This window comes from Pan troglodytes, chromosome 12 (assembly GCF_028858775.2).
Source record: "Pan troglodytes isolate AG18354 chromosome 12, NHGRI_mPanTro3-v2.0_pri, whole genome shotgun sequence".
In the NCBI taxonomy this organism is placed as follows: Eukaryota; Metazoa; Chordata; class Mammalia; order Primates; family Hominidae; genus Pan; species Pan troglodytes.
In genome coordinates, this window is record NC_072410.2 from 121,935,692 (window position 1) to 121,950,730 (window position 15,039).

A 15,039-nucleotide genomic window follows, 5' to 3' on the forward strand; every position below is an offset into this window, starting at 1 on the left:
GTTTGAAATGTGACAGCAAAACTAGCATGATTTCCTTTTTATTTTTCTTTTTTATTTTATTTATTTATTTTGAGATAGAGTCTCACTCTTGTCGCCTAGGCTGGAGTGCAGTGGCGCGATCTCGGCTCACTGCAAGCTCTACCTCGCTGGTTGAAACAATTCTCCTGCCTCAGCCTTCTGATTAGCTGTGATTACAGGCGCCCACTACCACGCCAGGCTGATTTTTTTGTATTTTTAGTAGAGATAGGGTTTCATCATGTTGGCCAGGCTGGTCTCAAACTCCAGACCTCAGGTGATCCCCCTGCCTCGGCCTCCCAAAGTGCTGGGATTACAGGCGTGAGCCACCATGCGCAGCTGGGTTTCATTTTCGAATTAACTTAAAATACTTTCTGGACTGACAGCCTTGTGGGAACATCCTTTATATTGCTTGATTTGCTAACTGAACCTATTCCCCCTCCAGGCATAGTCTTATTTCTGCAAGGAAGACCTATTACCTTCCTGTTTCACACTTGGTTACCATTCCGTAACTAGTTTTTCTGCCCCTAGAAGTTTCATTCTTACCACACTGGAAATCTTAGCAATTTCATCATACATTTTTTTCCTTTCCTTATTAAAGTGAGAACTTTCACTTTTTCACTTAAGGAAGCACTTTATGGCTTCTCTTTGCCCTAGTCTTGTGTTTGGGGCCAATACTGAATAAATTAAGCAAGACTTGAACAGAAGCACTGTGCTACCTGGACAGTCAATTTATAACCCAGACAGCTACTAAGTGTCAGGATGTGTGGTGCACACAGTGAATTCATGGGACAGAGAAGGCGTGAGGATTCGCCATGCTTCTCAGAACAGGGCACAACTTCACTCTTATGAACTGAGAGGGCGACTTACATCCTGAGAGGCACAAAGGCGTCGGTGTGAGGATTTGCCATGCTTCTCAGGGCACGACTTCACTCTTATTAACTGTTTATTTCAGAAAATTTTTATTTAATATTTTCAGACTGCAGTTGACCACAGGCACCTGGGACCACAGAAAGTGAAACCGCACATAGCTGGGGCTGCTGTGCCCTTGATCTTTCACCCAAGTCCCAGGTAATACTCAGCTTCTCTCTATTTATATGCAGATTACTTTCCATGAAACCTGTTCAGAGTAATTTGCAGAAATAATGTGCCATTTCCATTAAGTACTTAACAAATGTTTCCTAAAAAATCAAAAGCACTCTCACGCCTGCACAGAGTATACTCATCACTTCTATTCTGTACCGGTAGTGGAAGTCCTAGCCTAGCACTTAGGCAAAAGAAGGAAATAAAGGGCAACCACATTGGAAAGGAAGAATTCAAATTGTCCTTGCTTGCAGAGGAGTTGGTATTACATATAGAAAACCCTAAAGACTCCTTCAGAAAGTTGTTAGAACTAATTAATAAGCACATTCAGTGAGGCTGCAGAACACAAAGTCAACACACAAATATCTGTGGAGTTTCTATACATGAATAGTGACTAATCTGAAAAAGAAATCAAGAAAACAAGCCCATTTATAGTAGCTACAAAAAAAAAATGATACTTAGGCATCAATTTAACCAAGGAAGTGAAAGATCTCTGTGCTGAAAACTATAAAACGATGAAAGAAATCGAAGAGGACTCAAATAAATGAAAAGATATCTTGTATTTGTGGATTGGAAAAATTAATATTGTTAAAAAGTCCATATGACCCAAAGTGATCTACAGACTCAGTGCAATTCCTATCAAAATACCAATGTCATTCTTCCCAGAGATAGAAAAAAAAAAAATTCTAAAATTCCTGTGGAACCAAAAAAAGCCTAAGAGCCAAAGCAATCTTGAGGGAAACAAAAGCCCACGCTGAAATAAGAATTCAGCTGGACTTGTTTACCAAGACAACAGGTCACATGACTCCACTAATAAGACCAGAGACAGTAGAGAAACCAGCTAAAGCCAGCTAGAACCAAGATGGCAACAGAAATGACCTTTGGTCCTACTCACTGCTTATTATTTCTCTAATTATAATGCATTAGCATATGAAAGCCATGCCCACCAGCACCATGGCAGTTTACAGATGCCATGGCAACGCCCGGAAGTTACCCTGTAAGGGGGAGAAACTCCAGTTCCAGGAGCTCCCCACCCCTTTCCCTGAAAACTCATGAATAACTCACCGCTTGTCTAACTTATAATGAAGAAATCGCGCTAAGACAGCCAGCTAGAAGCAACCCTGGAAATACCCTCCTGTAGTCTTGCCCTGCTCTGCCTGTGGAGTGGCTCCTTTTGTTTCTTTTTTTCCTTAATAAATTTGCTCTTGCTTTTCTCTGCCACCTCACTCTTGAGTTCTTTCCTGTGCTAAAGCAAGAACCCACTTGGCTTCCTAGGCTGAGCCCCAGTTTTGGAGATCACCCTGTGACAACACCACTTGACTTCAAAATATACCACAAAGCTATAGTAACTAAAACAGCATGGTATTGGTATAAAAACAAACATGCAGACCAAAGAAACAGAATAGAAAGCCCAGAAATAAATCCACACATCTACAATCAAGTGATTTTTGACAAAGACACCAAGAACACACAGTGGGGAAAGGACCACCTTTATAAATGGTGCTGAGGAAACTGGATAGCCACATGCAAAAGAATAAAACTGGACCCTTATCTGTCACCACTTAAAATCAACTCAAAATGGATTAAATACTTGAATGTGAGATGCCCAAACTATGAAACTACTGGATTAAATATTTGAATGTGAGACCCCCAAACTATGAAACTACTAAAAGAAAACATAGGGTGAACACCTCATGACCTTGGACTGAGCAAGGACTTTTTGGATTAGTCCTCAAAAGCATAATCAACAAAAACAGAAATAGACAAATGATATTCCAAAAACTATGAAGCTTTTGCACAGCAAAAGAAACAATCAACAGAGTGAAGGAATGACTGAATGGAAGAAAATATGTGCAAATTCTACATCTGGCAAAGGTCTATTATCCAGGATATATAAGGAACTCAAACAATAGCAAAAATCTAAGTATTCTGATTAAAAAATGACAAAAACTTTATTAGATATGTCTCAAGAGAACACATACAATTGGCCAACGGGTATATAAAAATGTGGTCAGCATCAGTATCACTAATCATCAGGGGAATGTGAATCAAATCATGATGATATGTCACCTCACACCTGTTAGAATGGCTCCAACACACATCTCCTTCCAAAGCCCCAGACTCAGCCAGAGCAGGGCAGAGGACAGACAGATGGCAGGGCGACCAGCTGCAGAGAAGAGCTACCCTCTCTGCTGAGAGCTGCAGAGAGACAACAGGAGGAACTGCTGCAGAGAGCAGCCACCCTCTCCAGGGCCTTCTCTCTGCTGAGAGCTGCAGAGAGATAACAGGAGGAACTGCTGCAGAGAGCAGCCACCCTCTCCAGGGCCTTCTCTCTGCTGAGAGCTGCAGAGAGACAACAGGAGGAACTGCTGCAGAGAGCAGCCACCCTCTCCAGGGCCTTCTGTCTGCCGAGAGCTGAACACTCAATGAGATGACCTTCCTGCAGAGAGAAGCTGCCCCCTGCGGGTGTCCTCTGAGCTGTTCTAACACTCAGTAAAGCTCCTCTTCATTTTGCTCACCTTCCACTTGTCTGTGTGCCTCATTCTTCTGTACACAGGACAAGAACTCAGGCAAAGGCACCACCAGCCACAGAGGTTTCCAGTCAGAAAATCGATACCCCAAAGATCCCGTAACAACAGCAGGAGGAGCACAGTGAGATTGTACCCAATTTTATGACTCCTAATGGTCTCACTGGTACTACAAACACCGGGACACTTGGGACAGAGAAAGGCCACATGGCCCACAGGGGAGAGAGCGCCTCAACTGTGACATCATCTTCTCAAGCCGGGAGTGTGGGGAAATTCCTAAAATACTGGTAGCATGGCCTTCCCACTACGGTGAGTGAAGTTTCTTCTTCTATCTCATAGATGAGGACAGTCAACATCCTGGAGAAGAATGTGTGTTCCTCCCTGGCAACAATCCCAAGTCCAGGTGACAATAGCCATGCACCTCACCCTGGTGTTAGGTTCTGTTCAAAATCAGTGTTACTTAATGGTTCCATGGAAATCTCCATCTGTCAGTCCTCCAAGCAGAAGCTCATCTCTGAAGTTCTGAGATGTACCACTGGGGCCGTGGATTCGGCCTGTGCTGCCCTTGAACAGCTTTATTGATTAGGACGCACGATGAGCACAGATTCTCAAACGCACGGATGGCTTTTTCAGTTCAGTGCTCACAATTTTCCAAATGGTTGAATTTGGAGTTGAATTTACTCAGAACTGACAACAACCTTAAGGCCTTTTGAATAACAGTTGACCTTCCCAATTTGGAAACATGTTTTATGTTTTTTTGGAAGGGATAATTGAGTGCTGATTTAGTTTATGATACTTGGCAGGAACAGAATAAGCTGAAGTCCTGTGCTTTTCTGTTTATTATTCCTCAGATCAGCATTTCAGACGTGGGGAACAGGTTTTCATTTTCCTCGTTTGTGGGAAGACCATGTTCTGCTTCTTTTGTTCACCTGGAGCAAGTTAAAGTCTTCACTTTGCTCTTAAAACCTTTGTGTGATGTCACTGAAGTTACTTCCACGCAGTGGAAAATGTCCCTAACCCCTTGGTTATTTGCCTGTTACTCTAATACACGTTCATTGTTTGTATCATGACAATGATCTTGGCTTCATCATGTTTTGACATCAGGTGTTTCATTGTAACAGAACATTCCCAAGCCTTTGGTGTCAGCGGTTACAGCCAGTTTCTTCACACTCCTTCTCATGGTAATAAAGAAAGTGTTTCAGAGAAATTATTTCTTTTATATTTTACTGCTGTAGAACGTGGAGTCAAATGTTAGAAAAACATTCCCAAAACCAAAAGGTGTTTTGCAAGTTGTAGCCAATCGATGTTAAATGTATTTAGCATTATTGAAATCTAAACAATCTTCCATTTGGAAAACCTTGTGAAACAGAAGTTTTAGCTCAGTACTAGGTGTGACTTTACTAAAAATGGTTTGTATAGTTTTATTTGAAATCATCAACATAGAGGAATCTATATGAATTTTTCACTTCAACTTAATGCAATGACAAATAAAAAATACAAATATTAAATTTGGACTATTTGAAACTGTTGACCTTATAAACAGGCACATCCAAACTATGTCCTATATGTATGACCTCATCACATATTTTCAACAGCTTTCAAGGAAGGTAGAAAAAGCAAACAGAAAGCACATAGCATGTTGAAAACATAAGCCCTCAGGGGCAAGCAATCAGGACACTCCTTCCACAAACGCGGAATGAGAAACACGATGCTGACGACTTTCTGGAGTTCCGCCTCCCGCCCTTTCACCCTTTCCTTCCCTCATGTCTCCTATTTTGCTGGGAGCAGGTGCTTGGGAAGATGCCAGTGAGAGGGCCCATCTGGCAGCGGCAGCCGAGGGCACTGGTGGTTCTGGTGGGCAGGGGGAGGACCCACAGAGACACCCACGTGACAGGCTCTCTGCGGCAGGAGGCTGCCTTCCATGTGGGGCATTCCAGTGCTTCCCTCCAGGGCCTTGGGTGCAGGCAGGGAGCCATTTTGGCTCAATACGTGCACAATTTCTTAAGGAACCTGAGGACTGAGTTGTCACAGACTGAGATTTCGTCTGTACTGTAATTGTTCACTTGCACATTGATTTCCTCCGGAAACCCTGTCTTTGGGGTCCTATGACCCACGTATTCTTCTTTCTGGCCTCATTAATCAGCACGTGACGAGCACAGAAAAAAATTCACAGTGAATATTTGCTGAGTAAACACGTGGGGTTTCTTTCCATGCTTTTCAAGGCTGATTGCTAAGTATTGCTAAACTACAAGAATTGAAATAAAAGTAGAACAATTTTAGAAAAATTCAGAACTTAAATGACAATATTAAAAATGCATTAATTCAAAAATTACCTGGACGTGGTGGCACGCACCTGTAGTCCCAGCTACTTGGGAGGCTGAGGCAGGAGAATCGCTTGAACTCAGGAGGTGGAGGTTGCAGTGAGCTGAGATCACGCCACTGCACTTCAGCCTGGTGACAGAGTGAGACTCTGTCTCAAAAAAAAAATGCATTAATTCATCACATACTTTTGAAGTAACCACAGTGTGCTGACAGGTGTGTTAGGTGGTACGGATCCGGTGGGAAGCAGGATTGATGTGTATTCCTGTGCTTAGGGAGTCTTCCGTGTGGCTGCAGGGCTGTGTTAGTGGCATGTTTTATCTTTACCAGATGGAGGGGACATCAGCACTGTGAAATGGACAATATATTATCTGCAGCATCTCAGTGCCTTGAAGATTCCACGCCCTTGCAAATCCCCACTGATATCTTTGTAAAACATTTGGATGCTCAGTAGATGTTTGGGATACATTTTCTCAAAAATAACACAGGAAAAGCTACTAGGGTTGCATAGAGAGGTGAACAGAGAAAACGTAGAAGATTTGTTTGGGGAAGATGCCTCCAGGACACGGCTGACCTTCCATCTGGACAAAGCTCTTTCGGGCTCTGCATTTATTCCAACTTTCTCACCAAGTGCCAGCAATTCAGCATTCCAGGCCCTCCTCATTGCTGTCTGTACTCTCACATTTTCATGGAGCCTGATGCCAGTGGATTATTCTGAAAATGTCCTGTCCCTTTCACACCCCTGGATGGGGTTGGCCGGCCTTTCTATGGGCTGAATAGGGGTCCCCCCCAAATTCATATGTTGAAGCCCCTCTGCACAGCGTAATGGTATTTGGAGATGGGGTCTTTGGGTGGTGATGAGGTTAGATGAGGTCATGGAGTGGGGCCCTCATGATGGGATCAGTGCCCTATAGGAAGGGACCCCGGGGAGCATGCTTCCTCTGACCACCATGTGTGGACACAGTGAGAAGGTGGCCAGGAAGCGGCCCTCACCAGGACCCAGCCACGCAGGCACCCTGACCTCATGCTCCAGCCTCCAGGCCCGTGGGGTCGTGCATTTTTGTTTGAGCCACAAGTCCATGCTGGTTTGTTATTCCAGCCTGGGTTGATTAAGACACATTGTTATCCATAGTTGAGTAACTTCTTCACATTTTGATTTATTAAACAGACGTTACTGAGAGAGTACATTTGGATTCATTTGTAAGTTACATCAGTCTTTACACGAAGCTTGTTGCTATTGATGACAAACTCATCTTCCATTTTTTTCTTTCTAAATAATATATTGGAAGAAAAATGAGAAAATGCAGATACTCAAAAATACAGAGAAACATTGCCCACAATTCTGTCCCTCTGGAGAACTCTGACTAACACTCGTGCCTTCTGCGGAAGGAGGAAATTCCAGAGCGAAGGCTTTTCTCTTATTCACACTGAGATTTCCCATCAGCTAGTCAGAGCCCTGGTGAAGGGCCACCCAGAATTCTGGAAAAAAATCTCCCTACAACCCCAACCCCCTTAAATATATATATAGAGAGAGAGAGAGAGAGAGAGAGAAAGAGAGAGAGACAGCGAGAGAGAGAGAGAGAGACAGCGAGAGAGAGAGAGAGGTTTTAAACACACACACACACACACACACACACACACGGGGTACCATGTTCATGATATTTAATAAGCTCATTCCCGTTGGAATGTCCTTCTCCACAATTGACAGAATCAATTGCATGAAAGGGAGTGATGAGGGGCAATGGGCTCACAGAATCACAGGGGCAGAGAAGTTCCAAGATAGGCTGAAGCAAGCAGCAGAACCAGAAACACTGGAGAACCAGAGATGCTGGGGAACCAGAGATACAGCAGAACCGGAGACGCAGCAGAACCAGAGACGCAGCAGAACCAGAGGAACTGAAGAACCGGAGCAGCTGGAGAACCAGGAGAGCCGGCAGCCTGGCTCATTCCAAGTCTGGGAGTTTCAGAACTGGGGAAACAGACAGCGCAGCCCCCAGTCTGAGGCCAAAGCCAGGGAGCCCTAAGGAGTCCAAAAGCAGAAGAACCTGGAGTCTGATGTCTAAGGACAGGAGGAAGAAAGGGGCCTTGCCCTGGAATGGAGAGAGAGAGCAGAGAGAGAGAGCAAATTCTTTTTCTTCTCCCTGTTTTGTCCAGCTGGGTTCCCAGGTGCCACACACATGTAGGGCTGGTCTTCCTATCTCAGATCACTGAATTTCAGTCAGTCTCTCTGGAATCACCTCACAGATACACTCAAAAGCAACACATGGCCGGCCACCTGGCCTCCACAATCCAGTCAGGCTGACAGCTCCTATTAACCACCACAGCAATTGTCCCTTGGACTTAGCCCCGTCTGGGGCTTGGGACCCAAAGGGCAGATCAGGTATTTCAGACAAAATAGGTGGCAACTCTGTGAGGCCCTGTTGTTCAATCCAAAGAGCATTTGGTTGATTCAGTGTACACCTGAGCATACACAGGCATGCTCACACATGCACACACGTAGGAACACGTGCCCACCCATGCATGCGTGTGCACATGGACACACTTGCTCACACATATGCGTATTGACATGCGCATACACACATAACACACACATCTGCACATGCACATGTGCACACATATGCACACAGGTACCCACATGTACATGCATGTGAACACAGGCCCGCGTGCACATATACACACATTCACAAACAGATATATTCACTTTTTCTGTGTGACACTGTGCTAGGATTTGCAGACACAGCAATAACCATCGCGGGCAGAGCCCTGCCCTTCACTGGTGTTTTTTAACTAGAAAGGGAGAGGGAGAGAGAATGATATATAAAGACACATCACACAGCCATCCTGTATGTGGGAAAAGCCAAGGTCCTTCAGGGTGTCACAGGAAACCCCTGGCATCCAGGCTTTGGGAATGTAGGGGGAGTTTCCAGAAGGAAGTACATTTCAGTGGTTTGCAATTTCATGGGAGCTGGCTATGGAAAGGCGTGGGCGTGTGGCATGACGTGCTATGGTATCTGGGGATGGGGTTGCACCCTGTATCTGCAACCAAATCCAGCCCAGCAGGACGAGAGCTCAGAGTCTGGAGGGAGGCAGGAGAGGAGCTCCAGTCTCCCACAGGCACCCCGCCCTCGGCCGCAGGCGTGGACACTGGTGAGCTCCATCTCTTGGCTACCTGGGGTCTGCGCTGCCGCAAGGCCTCATGAGGCCGCATCCTGCCTTGTGAACCGGGAGCTTGGCCTGAGCTGGAGGGGCCCTTGTTCTGTCCTCCAGATCTGCAGCATCCCGGTTTGCACAGGGGTAGCATGAGTCCGCCCGTATGCCTCGCTTCTTCATGCTCTCTTCACACCCATTCTCTTCACTCTGGGTAAGGGAGAGAGTGGGAATCAGTTCTTAAAGAGACCTCACCCTCAAAGTCCACTCTGATAAGTAGGAGGCTGTGAAACAAACAATGTTTTCTAGGAATAAAAGGACATCTTTTCTCTAGTGAACCTGTGTTCCTTTTCATAGGCAACAGTACAGGTTTCTCTCTGAAGCCCAAGGGGTGTTTACATATAGGGTCTCTGTCACATATAATTCTCTTTAATTTTAAATGACATTTTCACCACCCTTTAAAAATGTAAAATTCTGTGGCTCAGAGACTCCAAGGCAACCCCTAATGACTCCGACCTCCCGGAGCTCATGCCCCTGAGGAATCCTCTCCCTGATCGGGTGGCTCCTGTGACTCTCTCCTGACTCAGAGAAGATGCCAGGGTGACGACAGCAGGGACGCAGGTCTCCCTGGAGCCCACTCCGTCCTGCTGGCTGTGAAGATGCCGCGGCTGTGATATGGATCCGCTGTGGGGCTATGGGCAGGACTGACTGCTCAGGGCCAGCTGGGGACAGCAAGCGGCCAGCACTGAGGCCGAGCTGTGCAGCAGGGAGGGAGTGGACTCTGCCAGCAGCCGGGTCTCAGGGAGGCCGGTCCTTCCCTGTGGAGGCTGCTGATGGGAAGTCAGCCCCGTGGACCCCTCAAGGGCCTCTACGATCCTGAGCAGAGGACGCAGCTGAGCCAGGCCTGGACTCCTGACCCCCAGAAACTGTGATATAATAAACGGGTGCTGTTCTAAGCCTCAGTGTGGCGTAGCAATGGATTATGCATGGATACGGCTTGGCTGTGTCCCCACCCAAATCTCATCTTGAATTGTAGCTTCCGTAATTCCCACGTGTTTTGGGAGGGACACTGGTAGATAGTTGAATCATGGGGTGGTTTCCTCCATACTGTTCTGTTCTCATGACAGTGAATAAATCTCACGAGATCTGATGGTTTTATGAGGGGTTTCCGCCTCTTGCGATAGTGAATAAATCTCATGAGATCTGATGGTTTTATGAGGGGTTTCCGCCTCTCGTGATACTGAATAAATCTCATGAGATCTGATGGTTTTATGAGGGGTTTCCACTTCTCATGATAGTGAATAAATCTCACAAGATCTGATGGTTTTATGAGGGTTTCCACCTCTCGTGAAAGTGAATAAGTCTCATGAGATCTGATGGTTTTATAAGAGGTTTCTGCCTCTCGTGATAGTGAATAAATCTCACGAGATCTGATGGTTTTATGAGGGGTTTCCACCTCTCGTGATAGTGAATAAGTCTCACGAGATCTGATGGTTTTATGAGGGGTTTCCGCCTCTCGTGATAGTGAATAAATCTCATGAGATCTGATGGTTTTATGAGGGTTTCCACCTCTCGTGAAAGTGAATAAGTCTCACGAGATCTGATGGTTTTATAAGAGGTTTCTGCCTCTAGTGATAGTGAATAAATCTCACGAGATCTGATGGTTTTATGAGGGGTTTCTGCCATACTGTTCTCATGATAGTGAATAAATCTCACCAGATCTGATGGTTTTATGAGGGGTTTCCGCCTCTCGTGATACTGAATAAATCTCATGAGATCTGATGGTTTTATGACGGGTTTCTGCCTCTCGTGATACTGAATAAATCTCATGAGATCTGATGGTTTTATGACGGGTTTCTGCCTCTCGTGATAGTGAATAAATCTCATGAGATCTGATGGTTTTACAAGAGGTTTCTGCCTCTCATGATAGTGAATAAATCTCACGAGATCTGATGGTTTTATAAGAGGTTTCTGCCTCTCATGATAGTGAATAAATCTCACGAGATCTGATGGTTTTATGAGGGGTTTCCACCTCTCGTGATAGTGAATAAGTCTCACGAGATCTGATGGTTTTATGACGGGTTTCTGCCTCTCGTGATAGTGAATAAATCTCACGAGATCTGATGGTTTTATAAGGGGTTTCTGCCATACTGTTCTCATGATAGTGAATAAATCTCACGAGATCTGATGGTTTTATGAGGGGTTTCCACCTCTCGTGATAGTGAATAAGTCTCACGAGATCTGATGGTTTTATGATGGGTTTCTGCCTCTCGTGATAGTGAATAAATCTCATGAGATCTGATGGTTTTATAAGGGGTTTCTGCCATACTGTTCTCATGATAGTGAATAAATCTCACGAGATCTGATGGTTTTATGAGGGGTTTCCACCTCTCGTGATAGTGAATAAATCTCATGAGAGCTGATGGTTTTATAAGAGGTTTCTCCCTCTCGTGATAGTGAATAAATCTCACAAGATCTGATGGTTTTATAAGGGGTTTCTGCCATACTGTTCTCATGATAGTGAATAAATCTCACGAGATCTGATGGTTTTATGACGGGTTTCTGCCTCTCGTGATAGTGAATAAGTCTCATAAGATCTGATGGTTTTATAAGAGGTTTCTGCCTCTCATGATAGTGAATAAATCTCACGAGATCTGATGGTTTTATGAGGGGTTTCCGTCTCTCGTGATAGTGAATAAGTCTCATGAGATCTGATGGTTTTACAAGAGGTTTCCACCTTCACTTGGCTTTCATTCTCTCTTGCTGCCACATGGAAGACAGTGTGTCTTTCACCTTCCGCTGTAATTGTGAGGTCTCTCAAGCCACGTGGATCTGTAAGTCCATTAAACCTCTTTTATATTTATAAATTTCCCAGTCTTGGGTATGGTTTTATTAGCAGCATGAAAAGAGACAAATATATGCATCAAGGATCACTAATATCAAACGTTCTTAATTGAGAATCACACAGGAAAGCCCACGGGCCCGATTTAGCCTCTGGTTGTATTTATAGATCCCAACGTAGGACAAAGTGGGTGTTGAGTAAATATTTGATAATAAATATTCTAAATATAATGAAATATTCCTACCATATAATCCCAGCACTTTGGGAGGCCGACAAGGGTGGATCACCTGAGGTCAGGATTTTAAGACCATCCTCGCCAACATAGTGAAACCCTATCTCTACTAAAAATACAAAAATTAGCTGGGCATGGTGGCGGGCGCCTGTAATCCCAGCTACTTGGAAGGCTGAGGCAGGAGGATTGCTGGAACCTAGGAGGCAGAGGTTGCAGTGAGCTGAGATAGTGCCACCGCACTCCAGCCCAGACAACAACAGCAAGACTCTGTTTCACAAAAAAAAAAAAAAAAAAAAAAAATGGAGCTAACTTATTAATGTTCTGGTGTCAAATCAATTGAACCATATGCTTGTCTTATTTATGAAGAAGAAATTTTTTCTTCAGCTCTGGTCTCCCTCCCTAAATCTGGTGAAAGATAAGGCCAGTCCTTAAAAACAGCATGCATGGTTTAATGAATCTAAAAAGTAAAACCTTTCTGAGACTCTTTCAATCTTGAGCATGGTGTGTTTGGCAACAAATCTAATTTACAAACTAAAATATTGGCTGCACTTCACCCCCATGGACTCCTCTCCTTCCTGCCACACAGACTATGAAACTGTGGATTAGAGCAAGCAGAGAGATGGAATTTTAGGACCTTGCAGACAGTCTTATTTGCTAAGATAAAAGTGTTAGTTTAATAAAAGACAAATAGAATTTAAGGACATTTGTTACAGTGAGATTGTGTCGGGGTTATGTGCAGGGGCCACACCCCGCTATTTGACGTGGGTGTGTTGACGTGTATAGAAGCTAAAGCATTTATCTCAGTAAGTGCTGGGAATATGGAGCGCTCTGGGGACACTAGAGGAAAGGTCCACAGCCAATTTGCAGGATCAGAACAAGGACCAGCCTGGGAAGCATCTGTAATCGCCAGGGGTTCTAAGTGTGGCTGGTGGCCCAGGCAACAGGGCCCCTCAGCCGACAGCTTCAGGGAGCAGCGAAGCTGCCTGTTCAAGCTGTGAATGGCCAAGAAACAGGCCCTGCCGGGGTTGGGGACGCCCCTCTCCATTCTGCAAAGTCCTGGAGGTGCATAGCGGATGGGGAGCCTTTAACGAGAGGTGAGACGGTGCCCGTGGGCTGTAACTCCCTGAGCCAGTAGGTATTAGCGCGAATTTTAACGTGATTCTAACTGAACTTTCTCATTCCTGCGTTCTTGGCAGTATATGCTGAATACACAGAGATACACAGAGTATACCCTGTTTTTGTTTTTTCTTTGAGATGGAGTCTCGCTCTGTCCCCAGGCTGGAGTGCCATGGTGTGATCTTGGCTCACTGCAACCTCCGCCTCCCAGGTTGAAGTGATTCTCCTGCCTCAGCCTCTGGAGTAGCTGGGATTACAGGCATGTGCCACCACGCCCAGCTAATTTTTTGTATTTTTAGTAGAGATGGGGTTTCACCATGTTGCCAGGCTGGTCTCAGACTGCTGATCTCAAGTGATCCACCTGCCTTGGCCTCCCAAACTGCTGGGATTACAGGCGTGAGCCCCTGCGCCCGGCCCACTTTCTTTATTTTTTAATGAAAGAACTCACTTGAAACACCACTTTGCTGAGCAGACCTTGTCTTCTTTATCTTTGATCTGTGCTAGCCGCTTTTCGTGTTTCTGACCGTAGAGTCTGTCCGGGCAGCGCACAGGGAATTTATTTATCAACGCTGCCCGGGAATTTATTTATCAGTTAGTGCCGTGTGGCACATGGCAGGGATATGGAACGCACAAATCAGAAGGAAACTCGTTCCCTGGGTCAGCACTTTCTCTAGGGGAGGGTGATTTGAAGAAACCGTGCTTTTACAATGTGGAAAATTCTAGAAATAATCGCGCTTGGGCCCTTCCCAAGTCCCAGAGCCCCGCAGCGCTGCCTGGGAATTGTTTGCGGAGGCCCACGCTGGTCTGCACTGAAGGCGCTTTTCCCTGGCTGAGGCTGTAAATGCGGCTGCTTTCAGCCAGCTCCTGAGCCGGCGGCTTCATTAAGACGCTTTAGCTTTATCCTCTCAAATGGCCTAAAGAACGTTATTGAAGACAAGGCATTGCTGAGCGTGAAATTAAGTCCTTGTAAAAATTTGTTCAGAGAAGTAGTTTTCCTTACTTCAGAGAAAGAAGGGAAATATCTCTTTGAGTGTTGCCGGCAGCATTCGAATAGATAATGTGACCAGATTTGCACAACAAAAGTCACGTTTACAAATCTTCCTGTTTTCCAGAAATTTCTAAGAGCCATGATTTGGTGATGGTATTCTGAAGGGATAATTGTCTGCAGTCTGGAGGCCATGTGGAGTCGCCGGCAGTGTGATCAATGTGGTCAGGGAGGGCTTCCTTCAGAAGGAGGGGGCACTCTTCCCTCACTGCCAGCATCCGTGCCCAGGCCTCTGCCTCCGCAATGCCCCCCAGGGGCGGCCTTCAGCATCCGTGCCCAGGCCTCTGCCTCCACAATGGCCCCCAGGGGCGGCCTTCAGCATCCGTGCCCAGGCCTGCCTCCACAATGGCCCCCAGGGGCGGCCTTCAGCATCCGTGCCCAGGCCTGCCTCCACAATGGCCCCCAGGGGCGGCCTTCAGCATCCGTGCCCAGGCCTGCCTCCACAATGCCCCCCAGGGGCGGCCTTCAGCATCCGTGCCCAGGCCTGTCTCCACAATGGCCCCCAGGGGCGGCCTTCAGCATCCGTGCCCAGGCCTCTGTCTCCACAATGCCCCCAGGGGCGGCCTTCAGCATCCGTGCCCAGGCCTCTGCCTCCACAATGCCCCCCGGGGTGGCCTTCAGCATCCGTGCCCAGGCCTGCCTCCACAATGCCCCCCAGGGGCGGCCTTCAGCATCCGTGCCCAGGCCTCTGTCTCCACAATGCCCCCCAGGG